Source organism: Petaurus breviceps, unplaced genomic scaffold (assembly GCF_028583685.1).
Source record: "Petaurus breviceps papuanus isolate PSGF00001 unplaced genomic scaffold, PetGlider_PUasm1.0 90849, whole genome shotgun sequence".
Taxonomy (NCBI): Eukaryota; Metazoa; Chordata; class Mammalia; order Diprotodontia; family Petauridae; genus Petaurus; species Petaurus breviceps.
Window position 1 is genome coordinate 10957886 of NW_027187361.1, and position 18509 is coordinate 10976394.

Sequence of the window (18509 nt, forward strand, 5' to 3'; positions counted from 1 at the left end):
CAGACAGAAACCTTCTTGTCCATACCTCCTACTGTGCCTGAAGACATACAATAAATATGGCAGTTTATGGGGACAAAGGTTCTTATGAAGAGGTAGAGAATGGGGACTTTGGAGCATAAGGAAAATCAAGGAATCAAAAAAAAAGTTTTGGAGTGTTTTTAATCCAATTTGTCTATAGCTAGGTCTCAGAGAAGGAAGCAATATAATACCACAGTTATGAATATGTTAGACCAAGTTCTGTATCTGACATGTGTTGGTTATATCACAATTGACAAAACATTTACCTTCTCAGTGTAACTGGAAAATCTGCATTGGCAAAAGAATTTCCTCACCAGGGTATTCCCTACACCAAGGAAATCACAGATTCAGAACCCCCCTTCACAATTCCTCCTCTGCCCAACACATTGATAGAGCATGTGAAGAAGAGTAATGGATAAAAAGGCTTGAAAGTTATACTGGAGTTTGATTGTGGATGATCTTTGAATATAATTAAGAAATGAATGGACTGGAAACTGATGATGGCTAAACAAATTGGGGACTGATTAAGCAAATCGTGGTATATGATTATAAGGGAATACGACTGTGCTATAGGAAATAATGAGGTGGTTGAATTTAGAAAAAGATGGAAAGACTTGCATGAAATAATGAAAAGTAAAATGAGCAGAACCAATATAATACTGTATACAGTAATAGCAATATTTTTCAAAGAAATGTGAACAATCAAGTTATTCTGAGTACTATAAATATTCAAACTAACTATAAAGGATCTATGAAGGAAAACACTATTCACCTCCAGAGAAAGAACTGATAAATAGAAGTATGCATAGTTTGCAAATATTTGTAGATCTGTGTCATCTGATAGTTTTCCCTAGTGCAGAGTGGGGAGGGAGAAAGTTCAGAACTTAAATGTGACAAAAAAATAAATTAAAAAAGAAAAAGCAAGTGAATGCAAACCACTGAATGTTTTTAAGGAATTTATTGAATGCAGTAATATAGTAAGCAGATTACACCAAATGTATCAAATCTGAAGATATGTTTAATCACTAAAGCCAAAATGATGTTAATATATTTGTTTCATCTCACTTGACAGTGTAGGGATTAATTGAGTGCTTCTAATACTAACAAGCAATTGTTGATGGCAAAGACAGGTGCAGTAAGGTAGGGCAACAGACTCCTGGATCTGATTTCTCTGCAAACTACCTGATGAATTAAATGAAAAAAGTGTTCTGACATGTTCACAAAGGGATATTAGCAATGAAAAAGATCATTTTCCACTCTGACCTTAAGAAGAATGTGAACTTGGTTTGTCAGAACTGAAGTGGTATCATTCAATTTGGGGCATTAACTGAAAATGAGATGTCAAAAATGCAGTTGAATTAAACATCTCCAAAAACATTTCCCTTTTTTTTTTTGTGTAATCGAGGAGGGAAAACACATTCAAAGCTAGATGAAATAGTCAACACAAGGATTTATGTAGGCTGGTTTTCTTGAAAGGGAAGGCTTTGCATTAGTCAAAGTGGAGTTGGATGATTTCAGGTTTCTCTGCCAAAACAATCACACTTCTGAAAAAGCTGGGTGCAGTTAAGAAGCACCCGCCGACCCTAACACCAAACATCAGCAAAGGAATGTCTGAGGTCACTGTCTGAAGGGGAATGTTTGATATACAGTATCTATCTGTCTGCTCCCTGATCTAGCCCTTGGGGCCATTGCCCAGAAGCCCAAATTCTCTAAGTGTAAAACTGTTTTGTTGAAAACACAGCTATGTTTTGTTATACACCTCAGTGTCTGTTCTCCTGGCTATCTCCTGCTCCTAAGCAGTTTGAGAACTCTCAAAAGAGAAAGCATTCTAATCAGGAAACTGGCCCACACACATGTCAAAATGTCTGTGGAAATGCCACACCAACTTCATAACCCTGCTCTAGGCAGAGAAGGCAGTGAAATATTAGATAGGGGCTTAGACACAGACAGAGGGGAGGATTTCATTTTTTTAAACTGGAACAAACCAATATTTTTTTGAGGATTTAGGGACTAGTAACAGGATAGAGTCTCAAAAATGGAAAAAAAAAAGCTGTCAGGCATGCTAAAACGTGCCCCACTTCCTCTCCTCCCACCATCTGCAGGAATTGTGTACAAATAGGGCCTCAGAAAAAGATAGTAGACACAGAAAAAAATGTAGGTTCTCTCTTTTGATGGGGAATAGCCAGCTGGGTCCCACATGTGCCCAAGCGCCCCACTGTGATGAGAATTCTGAAAACTGCATTTTCTGGAAATGAGTAAAGTTCATCATTGTTGTCTTCCTATTGCCTTCAGGAGCAAATACAAAACCCTCTCTTTGCCATTCAAAGCCCTTCCTAACCTGCTCCCCACCAACCCATCCAATCTTCTTGCATTTTATTCCCCAACATGTATTCTTCCATACAGCAACATTGGCCTCCTGGTTTTTCAATGACCAAGACATTCCATCTGTGACATTCTCTCTGGTTGTCCCCCATCCCTCCTCTGTTCTGACCTCCCTGACTTCCTCTAATTCCTGCCTATTACAGGGAGCTTTGACCCCTCTTAATTGCACTGACTTCCTTCCGTTAATTATTTCCTATTTATCCTGTATATAGCTTTCCTTGTATATATTTGTTTGCATGTTTCTCCCTCGTTAGATTGTAAGCTCTTTGAGGACAGGGGCTGCCTTTTGCTTCTATTTGAATTGCCAGAGTTTAGCACAGTGTCTAGCACATAGTAGGCACTTACTAAATGTTCATTGATGGATTAATTGATCTCATCTACCTTTCAGTCCTCTCCCCCTTGTGGCTCCACTTTCTTCATGTTCTTGCTGTCCTTCTGCTCCTGCATTCATGGGGCCCCCTAAACCACCCCGCTTTTATACATCCCTCCTTATAAAATTTGTAGTTAGGTAAGACTCTGATAAGCTAATAAAAATAGAGGGCTAATAACTGATAATGATGCATATTAATAAACTAACCATGATAGCTAATCAAAAGCTCATAATAATTCATATTATGTTACCCTTTCCTAGAATATTTGTATTTTAACAGGGGATTATGCTTTAATTTCCTCCACTATCAGGATGTTAAAAAAGGGATATCTGAATGATAGAAATTCAGACATCAGGGACAGGACAAAGGGGGCTTCAAAAAGATCAGAGTACCTTTCAGGTATACTTTAAATTATGCATATGGTCACATATTTTACTTTTTCTATCATTGGTAAAGTTTCTTTATATTTTCTTTCCTCAGACAGCTTTTAAAGCAGCAAAATAATTATTGTTTTATGCCAATGAGCTCTGGAGTGGAGACAAACAGAAGTAATTTTTTAATAAACTTTGGTTCCAAATTTTCTTCCTCCCTCTCTCTACATGACATACTTTAATTTGCATGACTAACATTTTCTCTTTCTCTTTCTTAAGTCTAGACAATCGACAAAACAATCAAGCCCTGATTTGTAATGTTTGCCACTTTCTGAGATACAGAAACACTGGAAACTTAACAAATAGATCTTGCTAACATTGTACCCAGTAATAGCAATATTTTATTGATGCTTAGTTGTAAAAAACAGAACTACTCTGATCAATGCAGTGATCCAAGATAACTCCAAAGGACCCATGATTAAGAATGTTATCTGACTCCAGATATGTTCTGGGAACTGACATGTTCTGAGTTCAAACTGAAATATAATTTTTTCACTTTCTTCTTTTTTTGCAATGTATCTAATACAGAAATGGGTTTGCATGACTTTACTTGTATAATTGATATGATATTGCTTGCTTTCTCAATAGGTCTAGAAGGTATTAGAGGGATGGAGAGAATTTGGAACTGAAAAAAAATTTTTAATGAAAAGTTTCCTGGGACTTTCAGTGCCAAGATGGTGGAGTGAGGAAAGAACCCTCTGAAGCCCTCCAAAATTCCGCTTCAAACACATTGAAAACTATCTCAGAGTTGATCTAGGAGCAGAGAAGCAGTTTACCAGCAGAAAAGGAAAAGTCTGTCTTCTTAGAGTGGGAGGTGGGGTGAGGTCCAAGAACAGTAATAGCCAGATTTATAGCAGGAGACCTGAAGCAGGGCTCCAAGCCTGGGGTAGTTCACCAGCTAGGCTTCACCCTCCTGCAAACCAGCAACCCCCTAGGCAAGCCTGCAGTTTCTGCTGCACAGCAAGGCCTCACACCAGTGGCCCGAGTATAAACCACTAGTCAGACCTTGACCCTTTTGCTGACCAGCACTGAGGCTTCATCTCAGGGTCATCCAACAGCAAGACCATGCTACTGGGGCTCTCCCCAAGAAAAGCCCTGTTTCCATAGCAACCAGGCAGCAGGGCCTCACCACTGGGGCAGATCAGCAACAAGATCCCTACTCCAGACAACCAGCAGAAAAACTGTTTCCATACCAACTCAGAAGTCTAAGATCCTAACCCTGGGGCAGGCCAGCAGAGAAAACTCACACCCTGGGAAGGTCAACAGGGAACCCCACTCCGTACTACAAACCAGAAGGAAAGTGTACCCTCTAATGCTTTATCAAGCAGGTAGTTCTTGAGCTCCAGTGAAAGCCAGAAGTAAGACCCTGAGCCAAAGACAAAAAGTTTGGGACCATGCAGGAAGAGAGTCCAACTCTCACATAAAAACACCAAGTCAGGGGGCAGCTAGGTGACACAGTGAATAGAGCACCAGCCCTGGAGTCAGCACAGGCCCTGAGTTCAAATTTGGCCTCAGACACTTAACACTTACTAGCTGTGTGACCTTGGACAAGTCACTTAACCCCAATTTCCCTGCCCTCCTCCCTCCAAAAAAGCAAAACAAAACAAAAAAAACCTATCAAGTCACTCCTAGTAAAATAAATCCCCCCCCCAACAAAACAAAACAAAACAAAACCTTAACCATAGAAAGTTTTTATGGTGACAGGGAAAATCACCGCACAAACTTAGTAGAGTCAAATAGTGTCAAAATGGCTATATGTGAAGCTTCAAAGAAAAATGTAATTTGATCTCAGGCCCATATAAAGTATTAGAAGAGCTTAAAAATCGAATTAGAGAAGTAAGAGAAAAATTGGGAAAATAAATGAGAGAATCATTAAAAAAAAAGAATCAACAGCATGGAAAAAATATACAAAAAATCACTGAAGAAATAAAAAAATAGAATTGGCCAAATGGAAATAGAAGTACAAAAGGTCATTGAATAAAATGATTCCTTAAAAATTAGAATTGAATAAGTGGATATTAATGATGCCACCAAACATCAAGATATGATACAACAAAATCAAAAGAGTAAAATAATAGAAGAAAAAGTGGAATTTTTCATTGGAAAAACAATTGACCTAGAAAATCAATCCAAGAGAGATAATTTAAGAATTATCGGACTATGTGAAAGCCATGAAAAAACCTTGGAACATTTTCAAGGAAAACTGCTTTGATATACTAGAACCAGAGGGCAAATTGGAAATTAAATAATCCAATCCTAAAAAAAACCAAGTGGCTCCAAGAACAAATTACAGAAACAATTGATAATTTCATTAAAGAAAATGACAACAATGAAACAACATACTAAAATTTATGGGATTCAGCCAAAGTGGTACTTATAGGAAATTTCCTATCTCTAATTATTTACATCAACAAAAGAAAAAAAAAAGCAGATCAATGAACTGGTCATACAAATAAAAAAAAAACATAAAAAAGAACAAATTAAAACACACCCCTCCAACTAAATACCAAATTAGAAATCCTAAAAATCAAACGCAATATTGGAAAAATAGGCATAGAAGGAATTCTACCAAATTCCTCTTATGACACAAATATGGGTATAGATACTTAAAATCAGAGAGTTAAAACAGAGAAATAAAATTATAGATCGATTTTCCTAACAAAAGCAAAAATTTTAAATAAAAAACTGGAAAAGAGATTACAGGAATACAAACACTATGACGAGGTAGGATTTATACCAGTAAGACTGGGTTCGTTCAATGTTAGGAACTATCAGCATAGTTGAACATATCAATAATAAAATATGGAGAAACCATATGGTTATCTCAATAGATGCAGAGAAAGCATTTCACAAAATACAATGCCCTTTCTTATTAAAAACACTAGAGAGAATAGGAATAAATTGAACTTACCTTAAAATGATAAGTAATATTTATCTAAAACCATCAGCAAGCATTGTTTGTAATGGGGATAAGGTATAAGCCTTCCCAGTACAGTCAGGGTGAAACAAGAACGCTCATTATCGCCTCTATTATTCAACATTGTACTAAAAATATTAGCTATGGCAATAAGAGAAAAAAAAGAAATTGAAGGAATTAGAACGGTCAATGAGGAAATAAAGCTATGACCTGTAGCACCAATGCAATATTCACAGCATTGATGGAAATATGAACATGCTCTACTCACTGCGCCACCTAGCTGCCCCTCACAAGATACAAAACATGGTACCCACTAAGAGGGTTAGGGTTGCTCTGGAGACCCCAAAATAACCAACACGCTGGGTCCTGCCTAATGAATTCGACTCAAGTCTTCTCTCAGCCAAAGAAAATTAATGTTTATTAAAAATTCGCTTGTGTTAGACACAGAGTAAGTCTGTGCTAGGTCATTCTATGGCGCTGTACCCCACATGGCATTCTATGGCGCTCTCAGAAACATGAAGACCAGATGGGGTCCTGTATACAGAAGGTTGTGGGAGGAATCTGGGGGTGGTCTAGAGGAGGAGTTTGGGGAGGGTCTTCAGGAAGAGTTAATGAGGTCAGTGAGTGATTAAGGGTGGGAAGTAGCTGGAGACTACAGACAATGGTGGGCTAGGCCAGTTCAAGGGTGGATCTATATTTTGATAGATTGGAAGTTTAGTAACAGAGGGTGGGAAGTCTAGTAATAGAGGCTTGGGCTCAGCTACAATGTAAGACTTATTGCCTCATGCAAATGCCTCATCAAATGGGATGATTTAACCAATAGTCCAAGGGAGGTTCCCAGAGGCTGTACCTCAAGGACTCAAGGAGAGCTAGAGGGGGCTCCCAGAGCCCATACCTCATCAAACCCACACAAATCATCAGCATTTCTATATATTACCAACAAAGTCCAGCAGCAAGAGATAAGAAGAGAAATTCCATTTAGAATAACTATAGACAATATAAAATACTTGTAAGTCTATCAAGGATATCAAGAGAATCAATGAAAAAAAATGTGAAGGAAGATGGTATAGCCATACCAAGACAAATCCAGGAACTATATGAAGGCTACTACAAAATATTTTTCACACAAATAAAGTCAGCTCTAAACAACTGGAAAAATATTCATTTTTTATGGGTAGACTGAGCCAATATAATAAAAATGACAATCCAACTAAATTAATCTATCTATTCAGTGCTTGTAAAGCCAATCATCCTTAAGGGGAAGCAGAATATACAAACACTATCCACCCCTAGGTCACAGTAAGTTACAATACCATCGGTCAATATTGAGAACCCGAGTAAAGTCCTCTTTTATCTTAACTGGAGACTGACTTCCAAGCCCCATGGCTCCTCTTCCATGGGCTGGTTGCTTGTAGCTCTTGCCTGGATTCACCCAACTCTTGCCTGGATTCACAAGTAGGCAACTCTCCCAACTCTTGCCTGGACAAACATGTAGGCCTCTCTCCACTACTGTTTCTTACCTCAGCTTACAGGGAATGCTCTGTGAAGTTTCTGGTTGTAGGAACATAAAGCTTAACAGAGCTACAACAATATCTACACACATTAAGCTTAACAGAGATACAACAATATTTACACACTTTGACAGTACTATCATCTCAATTCACTTTCTGTCTGATGAAGTAACACAGACCAACAGACAAAGCTTCTGTCTGAGAAATCAAACACAAATCAACAGTTAAGTCCCAGGACTTCTGTAAACAGCAGTAAAGTCCTCTTTCAAAAGAATGCTTCATTCTTACAAAGTAACATCAGCAAAGAAGGAGCAGACAGGCAAAGTGCAGACATCACAAATGTTCTCCCTCTCAGTTCTGCTTGGTTCCAGCTCATGTTCAAGTTTTTCTCTGCTCCTTCCTGTTCCACACTTCCTGCTTTACCCTTTCTGTTGTGCTCTTTTGGCAAGCTTTTCCCACCATGGGCTCCATGTGATGACATTAAACCTATTATGGGCAGGGAAAGTCCCTAAACTCCCTTAGGTCTATTAAGGACAACACAATGTATACTGTTTCCAACAAAGACTAGACATAATTAAAGGTGTAGCTCAAAGGCACCTGAGTAGCTGAAAAAAGCAGTGAAGTACTACTTTGCTTGCCATTACAGTGGTGTACCAATCAAATTATAAAAAAAATTATAGAGCTAGAAAAAAGAATAACAAAACTCATCTGAAAAAAACAAAAGGTCAAGGATATCAAGAGAATCAATGAAAAAAGTGTGAAGGAAGGTGGTCTAGCCATACCAGAGCCTAAACTGTATTATAAAGTGGTAATTATTGGAACAATCTGCTAGAAAATGAGTGGTGGATCAATGGAATAGATTAGGTACAAATTATATTATATTAAATGACAAAGGTAATCTGCCATATGATAAATCCAAAGATCCAAGCTTTCAGAACAAAAACTCACTATTTTAGTTGTGGGTGAGTCCTTGCTTTCATTCTGCCATCTTGGCTTCACCTCCCAAGATTTATACAATAAAGGGTCATACCATAAGAAAACTAGAAGAGCAGGGAATAGTTTATCTGTGAGATCTATGGATAAGGAAAGAATTTACGACCAAAGAAGACATAGAGAGTATTATATTGTGTATAATAGATCATTTTGAATATGTAAAATTGAAAAGGTTTTGTACAAGCAAAACCAATGCAACCAAAATTATTAGGAAAGCAGAAGACTGGGAAAAATTTGCAACAAGTATGTCTGATAATGGTCTCATTTTTTTTTTTTTAAAGCAATCGGGGTTAAGTAACTTGCTCAAGGTTACACGGCCAGTTATTTCTGGGTGTGGTGCTGAGTATCTGAGCCTGGATTTGATCCAGGTCACCCCGACACCGGAGCTGGAGCTCTCACTGTGCTACCTGGCTGCCCCTATGGTCTCATTTCTCAAATACATAGTGAAGTGAGTCAAATTTATAAGAATATAAGTCATTTCCCCATATTCAGAAAAAGAAATAAAAGCTATCTATAGCTATATGAAAAATAAAATTTTCTAAATCACTATTGATTAGAGAAATGCAAATTAAAAGGACTCTGAGGTACCACCTCATACTTATCAGATAGGCTAATGAGACAAAAAAAAAGGAAAATGATGAATGCTGAAAGTGTGGGCAAATTGGGACACTAATGCATTTTTGTTGGAATTGTAAACTGATCCATCAATTCTGAAGAGCAATTTGGAACTATGTGAAAAGGGCTATAAAACTGTGCATACCCTTTGGCCCGGCAATACCACTACTAGGTCTGTATGCCAAAAAGATCATAAAAAAGGGAAAAGGTCCTACTTGAACAAAAATATTTATAGCAGATCTATTTCTTGGTGGCTAAGAATTGGAAATCAAGAGAATTCCCATCAACTGGGAAATGGTTAACCAAGTTGTGGTGTGCAATTGTAATGAAATATTATTGTGCCACAAGAAATGACAAGCTGAATGCTTTCAGAAAAACCTGGAAAGACTTACATGAACTTATGCAAAGTGAAGTAAACAGTACTCAGATAACATTAAACACAGTAACAGCAATATCTTTTGATGAAGAATTGTAAATGACTTAGCTATTCTGATCACTACAATGATCCAAGACAATCCCAAAGGTCTAATGATGAAGCATACTATCCACCTCCAGAGAAAGAATTGACATTGTTTGAATACAGACTGAAGCATGCTATTTTCACTTTTTTCCTTTCATTTTTTTCTTTTATTTAAGTCTTCTTGTACAAAATGCTAATATGGAAATGTTTTACATGACTATATATGCATAAACTATATCTGATTGCTTGCCATCTCAGGGAGGTGTAAGGAGAAAGAGGGAGGGAGAGATAAAATTTGGAACTCAAAACTTAAAAAAATGTTAAAAATTGTTTTAACATGTAATTGAGGGAAAAATTTAAAAAAATTAAAAATTCTTGAAAGTAAATAATAAATTAGAGCAAAACAAAAAGAAATGGCTCTTGCTAACTGGTTTGAATTAGCTCCAGTATACGCTTGAGTAAGCCCATCTTGTCCAGTCTTCTCCCATTTTTCTGCCTTTTTCTCACTGTCCTTCAGTTGAACTCAATTCAATTCAACAAATATATTTTAAAGGCATCTTATTTTCAAGCTACTATCTTATTTTTATGAAGACAAAAAACCAAAACATTTATTCTGTTTGAAAACACTCAACCAAGTACCTATGTCCTTAAGGTGTTGAAATTATAGCCAAAAATGTTGTCTCCCTCTTCCAATTTTCCTGGACCACTTTGTCTGGACGTTTTATTTGGCCTCACTTACATTTCACTTTGAATTTGAGTACTTCCTTATTCTTTTATCCTAATTTGATTGTAAAATCCTTGAGAATAGGGCCTATGTTAATATGTTCATTGGGGAGCACAAAAGAGCAGGAGGGAAAGCAGGAAAATAGCAGTAACAAGGCATAGTCAGTAGAAGACCTGTTTTGAAGTCAAGAACACTTTCTTTTAAATCCTAACTTTGATACATACTATTTACATGAATAATGGTCTAGTTTTATATCTAAATGTAGTTTATATCTATTAATTTAGTTTTATTTCTTCCCAACAACTAGTACAAAGCCTTACATATGATGGTGTCTAATACCTAAAAAATAGTTATTAAATTTAATTGAAATTTATATTAGATCTATTTCTGTATGTGCTATATTGCTTTACTAGATGGTGAGAGACATGGAGATTTAATGATTCATACATAATTAATAAATACTTTTTGAAAAAAGATTGTTAAACAATAGATTATGATTTGCAACACAGTGGAAAGAACATTGGATTAGGCAGCAGGAGAACTGGGTAAAAATACCCTGCTTTGAACATTAACCAATTTTGTGACTATAAGTTTTCTGCGATTATGTCTTTCTAAACTGTTTCCTTTAATACTTAGTATAGTAGACATGTAACTGTTCAATATTAATGAATGAATACATAAATTAAATTAACTTACACTACATTTACACCTTTCTTTTGCCACATAATAGATTAAAGCTAAAACACATTTTGATAGCAAAAATATGCCCACTTAGGTATTTTCACTTTTAAAGGTCCTATTTGTTTTTGTTTTTATTGTTATGACTAATCAAACTGTATTAAAAAATCATTTTCATGATTATTCTCTAGGACTCAAACTTAGCAAGCCAATCTTACCACTGGCTTCAATTCTTCCTCATTCCTTGCAGATTTTAACTGGGCTCTTATTCAGAGTCCAAGTTAACTTGGAAAGATGCTCCCTGTATTTTCTTCTGTGGCAGTGAATAATCCCATCTTGATTCCATTCCTAACCATCTCCATCTGGAATTAACTTTTTGTATCCTATATTACAGAAACCTTTGTCAAGGATATTAAACTCAGTAAAGCAAGTAGGCTCTGCTGCGGTCTTCACACTGGCTACCTAGTTGGCATATCTAATGCATTTGTCCTAGGAAATTAATCTGACCTAAGAACAGGTGTTGGTTCCACTGAAGACTTTTGTCCATCCCCTTTGAAACCAAACAAAAAAAAAGTTGGGGGAAAAGCTCTGAATTTAAGCACTTAAAAGAGCAGGCTTTGGTTATATGATTGGATTGAGGTCCTTTGATTTCTTTATCTTCCTTTGAATTTACATAACACAGCTAAAACTGTCCTCCTGAGGACTGGATTCTGGACTTTCTTAGCCAAACTACTCTTATTTTGTGCCGGATGTTTATAAAATTCTTGTGCAGCTTTCAACTTTACAACTTGGGAAGTGCACATTTTTAATGGAACCATGTTAAAACATGTTTACCCACAGAACTGCATTATTTGTAAAGTCTTGGAGTCAAATTTTTGGTGGCAATTTTAGGATTAACTCAATGGTAACTGGAGAATAGTTTCAAGGAACTAAAAATCAGATAATAATATATTATTAGTGGCCCAAATGACACTAAACACCATGCACTAAAAATAGTATGAATTATGCTTTGATGTACTATTGTATACACCCTGAGTTATTATAGTTAAGATTTTCATGTTTTCCCCCTTAAGGGAGATATGGTTTATCCTAAAGGACAATCCTGAAATTAATTGGAATTCAGCCTCGTAGCTCTGAAAAGTACTATTTAGAGAAAAAGAAGCAAAACTTTGTGACTATAGTGTGTATTACTGACATACCCTAAGACATGATTTCCAAATAAATGGAAGGCAGATGTTTAAGAAAAAAAGAAAGATGAACTTTCTTTTCAAATTTAATGTTTGGTTCTTTAGCACTTCAATTCTTAATAATAAAGGCTTTCTATAGCTACGGAAGTCCTTCTCGCTCTTATTGGTATCTTCTCATGGAAACAGAAAAACAATGGAAATCATCTTTTTTCTTCAGAACAGAGGAAGCAGAAAGCTGTGGGATCTGAGCAGAGCCACTAGAGACCAAAAAGGTGAGACACCATTGGCTAAATGCAGACTTACTCTCTTTTAACCCTTCTCCATCAATCACACAGTTGTTTCAGAATGTCTTTGAATGAAACATAAGGATAATGATGCCTATAATACTACTTCAATAGGATTGTGGTAGGAAAGATTTTTATGAACCATAACGTCCTATATAAATATGAACTATTATTAAGAAAAAAGAAGAAATATAAAATCCTATGTTGGAAGGAATATCAGAGATTATCCTACCCTCACCTGAAACTTCTTCAACAACCTCATGAATTGGAAATGGCTGAATAACAACAAATATCTATCAATATTTAACATTTTAGAAATTAACATATCTTAATATTATTATGAAAACAGTTTTGACTTTATGGACACTGTCAGAGGGACTCCAGAATCCCAGGGATTCCTGGATCACACTTTGAGAATCATTGGCCTAGAGCACTGAGATTCAGTGACTTCTCCAGATTTCATAGCCAGTGTATATCAGAAGCTAGACTAGAGCCCAACTTTTTTTCACTCTGATGCCAACCCTCTATCGACAAATAGTAGGGTTGTGATTCCTCTCATCTGGATATTATAGTTCCATTATATTAAGGTCACACTCATCCTTTTGACAGTACACGGTATTGTTGACTCATGGAATTTTATAGTCCACTACAACACTATAGAAAATAGGACAGGAATTCAGGGAAAATAAAAGTAGAAAAATTATTGAGATTTCCTTCTCTCAGAATGAGTGTGCTAAAGATAGTAAAAGGGGAACATACAAAAATGAAAATTTTATTAGTTCAATAAATTCTACAGTTCATACTTTTAAGAAACTACTCAATGTCATTAGTAATCTGGATAATTTTGGACAAGTCAGTTTAACCACATTCTGCTTTAACTTCTTCTTTTAAGAGGTTGGACTAAATTACCTCAAAGGTCCCTTCCAGTTCTAGTATTTTATGACTCAATGTAGCAGTTCCTAAAATTCGAATTTCTATTTGTTTTCATCTTTCCTATTTATCTCTCCCTGAAGGCATTGCAAACAATAATTATTGACCTTTATGTAGTGCTTTATACCTTGCAAAATATTTTCACGTTTATTATTTCATTTATTCCAGGGTTGTTGAGACAATTCTGTGAAATAGACATTTCTAGTGGTGCTACATCTATCACAGTATGCCACTTCTCTATTTTTAGTATTTCAAGATTTTTGGAGAATACTTTTTCTAATTTGTATGTCTAAAGTTCCTGATACTTAATTTCAAACATCTTAGATATATTCCATTGGAATTTCATCCTCCTCCCAGTCCCCACACCATAGTTTTAAACATCATGCTAAAGTGAGATTCATATTTTAATGGACATAGAATAGACCAAGTAAAAGTCTAAAACCACTGTAGTTGGGGGGAAGTTTATGTTTCTTTCATCTTGCTTTTAATTGATGTAATAAGTGGAAATATTTTGCGATTTCCAAGACATGGAAAATGTGTGTGTTTTTGTTTGTTTGAGCTGGGGAACTGGGTGTGGTTGTCTTTTTCATTCTGAAATATAGACCAAATCCCACGAATTTAATTAGAAGAGAAACAGCATTACCCTGCATTACAAACTAAGACAAAGAAGATAATTCTATGATCCCTGGCACTTTTTCTGGGGCCTTTTTTGCATAAGGACATGACTTTGTGTGTTGATTCTGATAACAACAGACTATATTTGGCCCCAACTTCTACCAGAACTATTCTGCTAAGACTGTCGTAAGAAGGAAACAATGAGTTTAGCCAACGTACCCACTCTTTTCAAAAGTCTTTTTTTTTAAACAAGGAGTAGAAATTAAGCAAGAACAGTTAGCTATCATCCCAGGAATACACATTATTAGCACCATGAGTACACACTCTTTCTATCTTCTCTCCACACTCCCTTCCCCCAACTATAGACAGAACTTAAGAAAAATTGGTGTTCTTACATAAAGTTTTCTTTTTAGTTCTTTTCCTAGAAAGGCAACATGGTGTAGACTTGTTTGCTGGTCAAACAAGCCTACTTATGAACAAATTATTTAATATTTCTGAGCTTTAGTCTCTTCATAAGTAAAATAGAGTCAATATTTTTTCTACCCACTTTCCAGGGCTGCTGTGAGGTTTGCATTTATGTGAGTGCATGCATGCACGTGTGCATGTATGTGTTCTTCCTTAATTCAAATATGATCTCAGACACTTACTAGCTGTGTGATCCTGGGGAGGTCACTTAACTGTTTGTCTCAGTTTCCTCATCTGTACAATGAGCTAGAGAATGAAATGGAAAAATCTCTCCAGTGTCTTTGCCAAGAAAACCCCAAAATGGGGTCATAAAATTCAGACACAACTGAAATGAATGAACAACAACATACACATACATATTGCTGTGAAAGTGGTACTAAAATTTTATCCTATGTAAAATATGAAATAATCAAACCTTATCCTCTATGATGCAGTTGAATTGAGTAATGATTCGAACAAATCAAATATTTGTTAAGAACTCTCTTTGTGTCATGTACTATGTTCGGCAAAGTCAAAGAATGAAATAATCACTACTCTCAGGAAGCTTTTAGTCTAACAGAGGAGATAGTGCAAGCATAAGCTTACAAAGAATAATTATAAAGAGAATAAATACAGACAAATAGGGAGTGTGAGTGCTAGTAGTTAGAGGAATGGATTGCAATGGAATGGATTGTAAAACAGAGATAATGGTAGCACGTACCTTTCAGGGTTGCTGTAAGAAAAAAAGATCATATTTCTAAAGTGCTTTGCAAACTTTAAAACAGTAGACAAATACTTTTTTTTTTTGTTATTCAGTCATTTTTAAGTCATGTCCACCTCTACATTACTCTATTTGGGCTTTTCTCTTGTTGAGGATACTGGAGCAGTTTGCCATTTCCTTCTCCAGTTCATTTTCTGGATGAGAAAACAGAGGCAAACAGGGTTAAGTAGCTTGCCTAGGGTCACATAGTTAGTATGTCTTGGAAGTTGGATTTAATCTCAGTCCTCCTGACTCCAGGACTGGCACTCTATCCACTATGCCACCTAGTTGTTGGCACACAAATATTAGCTGTTATTATTATTGTTTTTGTGATTGTTATTATAAATGGTTAACAGAAAGAAAATCTGATTGGCTGGAATCAAAGGTTTTAGGAGGTGGAATAATTTAAAATGATACTAGAAGATAAGCTGTGATGAAGTTATGAAAAGCTTTAAAAGAGAGAGGGGGCAGGTAGGTGGTGCAGTGAATATAGCATCAACCCTGAAATCAGAAGGACCTGAGTTCAAATGTGGCCTCAGACACTTGACACTTAATTAGCTGTGTGACCCTGGGAAAGTCACTTAACCCCAACTGTCTTCTTCCCTGAGAGAGAGAGAGAGACAGAGACAGAGAGAGAAGGAGAGAGAGAGAGAGAGAGAGAGAGAGAGAGAGAGAGAGAGAGAGAGAGAGAGAGAGAGAGAGAGAGAGAGAGAGAGAGAGAGAGAGAGAGAGAGAGAGAGAGAGAGAGAGAGAGAGAGAGAGAGAGAGAGAAAGAGAAGGAGAGAGAGAGAGAGAAGGGGAGAGAGAGAGACAGAGAGACAGAGAGAGAGACAGAGAGAGAGACAGAGAGAGAAGGAGAGAGAGAGAGAGAGAGAGAAGGAGAGAGAGAGAGAAACTTGTTTTTGTGCTTAAAGAACATCCTCTTGGCAGGTGTGTGAAGGATTCTTTGTAGACTGGAGAGAGATTTGCGGCAGAGAGATCAAATAGAAGGATGCTGAAAGAAACTAGAGAGTGTACAATCCAACAAAGAAAATATCTAATGATCCATTTAAAGTACAAATTTACTTGGACTTATTTGGAGACACTTTTAACTGAGGGTGAATTCTCAAATAGGGAGCTTGAATGGATTTAGATAATTACCTTCTGTATTACAAAGCCATTCTTGATAATGGGTATATCTCTGACTCAAATACTTTATGGACAGAAATAGAGGTGTTTACAGAGGGGAGTTTTGTCAAAGTGTTTTTTGATAGTAATAGGAAACATCTCTGAGAATACATAAGGTTGGTCCATATCATGATCAGTCTTGTACCCACTATTTGTGGTATAAGAGCTAAAAAATATCCAATATCCAAGCAAAAGGAGGTGGGTAGGAACCTCATTCTAAAGAAATGAAAACTTCATGCCTGTACTTTTTCTTAGAAGAGAAAAGATCAAAGGGAAGTTTATCTAATCCACTTTCTTGCCAGTGCAGCTGTGCTCTGTTCTGCATGGTTAATGCTGTTTCCAATCCTTCATAAAAAGAACTGGGCCTTGGCTGATATAACTTATCAAACAGAGGGAACAAACAGAAGAAATATCTTTAAAGGTGGTAGCAAATGTGCAGGGGAAAAAATCCTATCATCTTTTCAAAATATAAAATTATTTGGTTTAAAACAATGAGAAGTAATGAGCTGCAATTTTCTTTCACCATTTTCAGACTGATTAAGAATATAATAATCCAGGGTGGCTAGGTGGCGCAGTGAGTAAAGCGCCGGCCCCGGAGTCAGGAGGACCCGAGTTTGGTTCCGGCCTCAGACACTTAACACCCACACACAAAAAAACTAGCCATGTGACCTTGGGCAAGTTACTTAAACCCAATTGCCCTCCAAAAGGCAAAAAAAAAAAAAAAAGATTGTAACTATATCTCCTTGAACCATTCTAATAATTATAGTGATAGTAGATATCTACACATATGAATTTTTGCAAAATCTTTTCCATATAAGAATTTATTTGATGTTTATAACAGACTTGTGAAGGATGCTATAGAGATTATCTTCCCCATTTTACAGACCGCTGAGACCCACAGTGGTTAAGAATCTTGCCCACATTGACCTCTTTGGTAAGTTTCAGAGCTGGTATTTGAATTCGGGCTTTCCTGACCAGGGCCAGCATTCTGTCTGTAGTATTCTCTTCTATGTTCACCATTCTAAGGGTTTTATGGAGGGTGCAAAAGCCAGACTACAATGGATTAAGGAGAAAATTGGTGATGTTCAAGCAGGAGAACTATGCGTAGAACATGTCTCCTTGAACTTCAGACAGGTAAAAGTAGAATGACATAGGGGAAACAACATTCAGGGAATTTTATCATTGCTACTGCTGATGTTGATATCTAAATATGTTTGTAGACAAATCAGAACAACCCATTTGAGAAGGAAAGATTGAACATGCGAACAAAATGGTAGTATTTAGACAGCTCAGGGTCTTGGACAAATGGGATTATCATCATTTCAGCTCACATTTCTTTGGCATTCTAATATTTGGAGAGCACTTTCCTTTCAGGAACATCCTGAGATGAGTTATACAGTTGCCACTCGCTAACTCTTTGACAAACAATGAATCTGATGATTACAGACTTTCTCCCAGTTCCATAAACAGAAAATATCCAAGCCAGGACAAAATATAAGTTTTCCAAAGCCAAGTCCAACATGCTTTCAACCGATAAGACTAGGGATACCTTTGTCTCAAAAAACAGAAGGAAGGAAAAGGGTGGATTAATGTACTCTGCCCAGGTAGCAGCAAGCACCCTAGCATACCCAAGGATGGCTGCTAGCACAGGTTCTTTCATCTGCTTTTCTAAAGGAAAGCAACTCAAAAAGGGTTAACAATATTACTTTAATCAAACATATATCATTTCCCTAGTTCAGGTCGAAAAGTCAGCACCCTGAACTTCAGAGCATACAAGCAGAAGTTACAAGCAGACAAAAACACAGAGAAAATAACACAATTCACTAACAGGCAGGGCTTCTAGCTATTTGACCATCACATACCTGCATAGTCAGTTACCAGAGAGAGAAGCACCAACATCTGGGTTTTCAAAGCCAGGGGGCTCAAAGACTGCCCAGAGTCTCATCTGGTCAAATCACAAAACTCCTCCCAAAGTGAGCCCCAAAGCAAAACCTCCCCTCAGAGGTATATATATATATATAT

General features: G+C 36.7%; 1 long non-coding RNA gene across 1 annotated transcript in view; it reads right to left on the bottom strand.

Moving 5' to 3' along the window:
- The window catches only part of LOC138149837 (uncharacterized), a 30764-nt gene that overhangs the window by 11550 nt on the left and 705 nt on the right, over positions 1-18509 (bottom strand). The gene's annotated exons all lie outside the window — the stretch shown is intronic.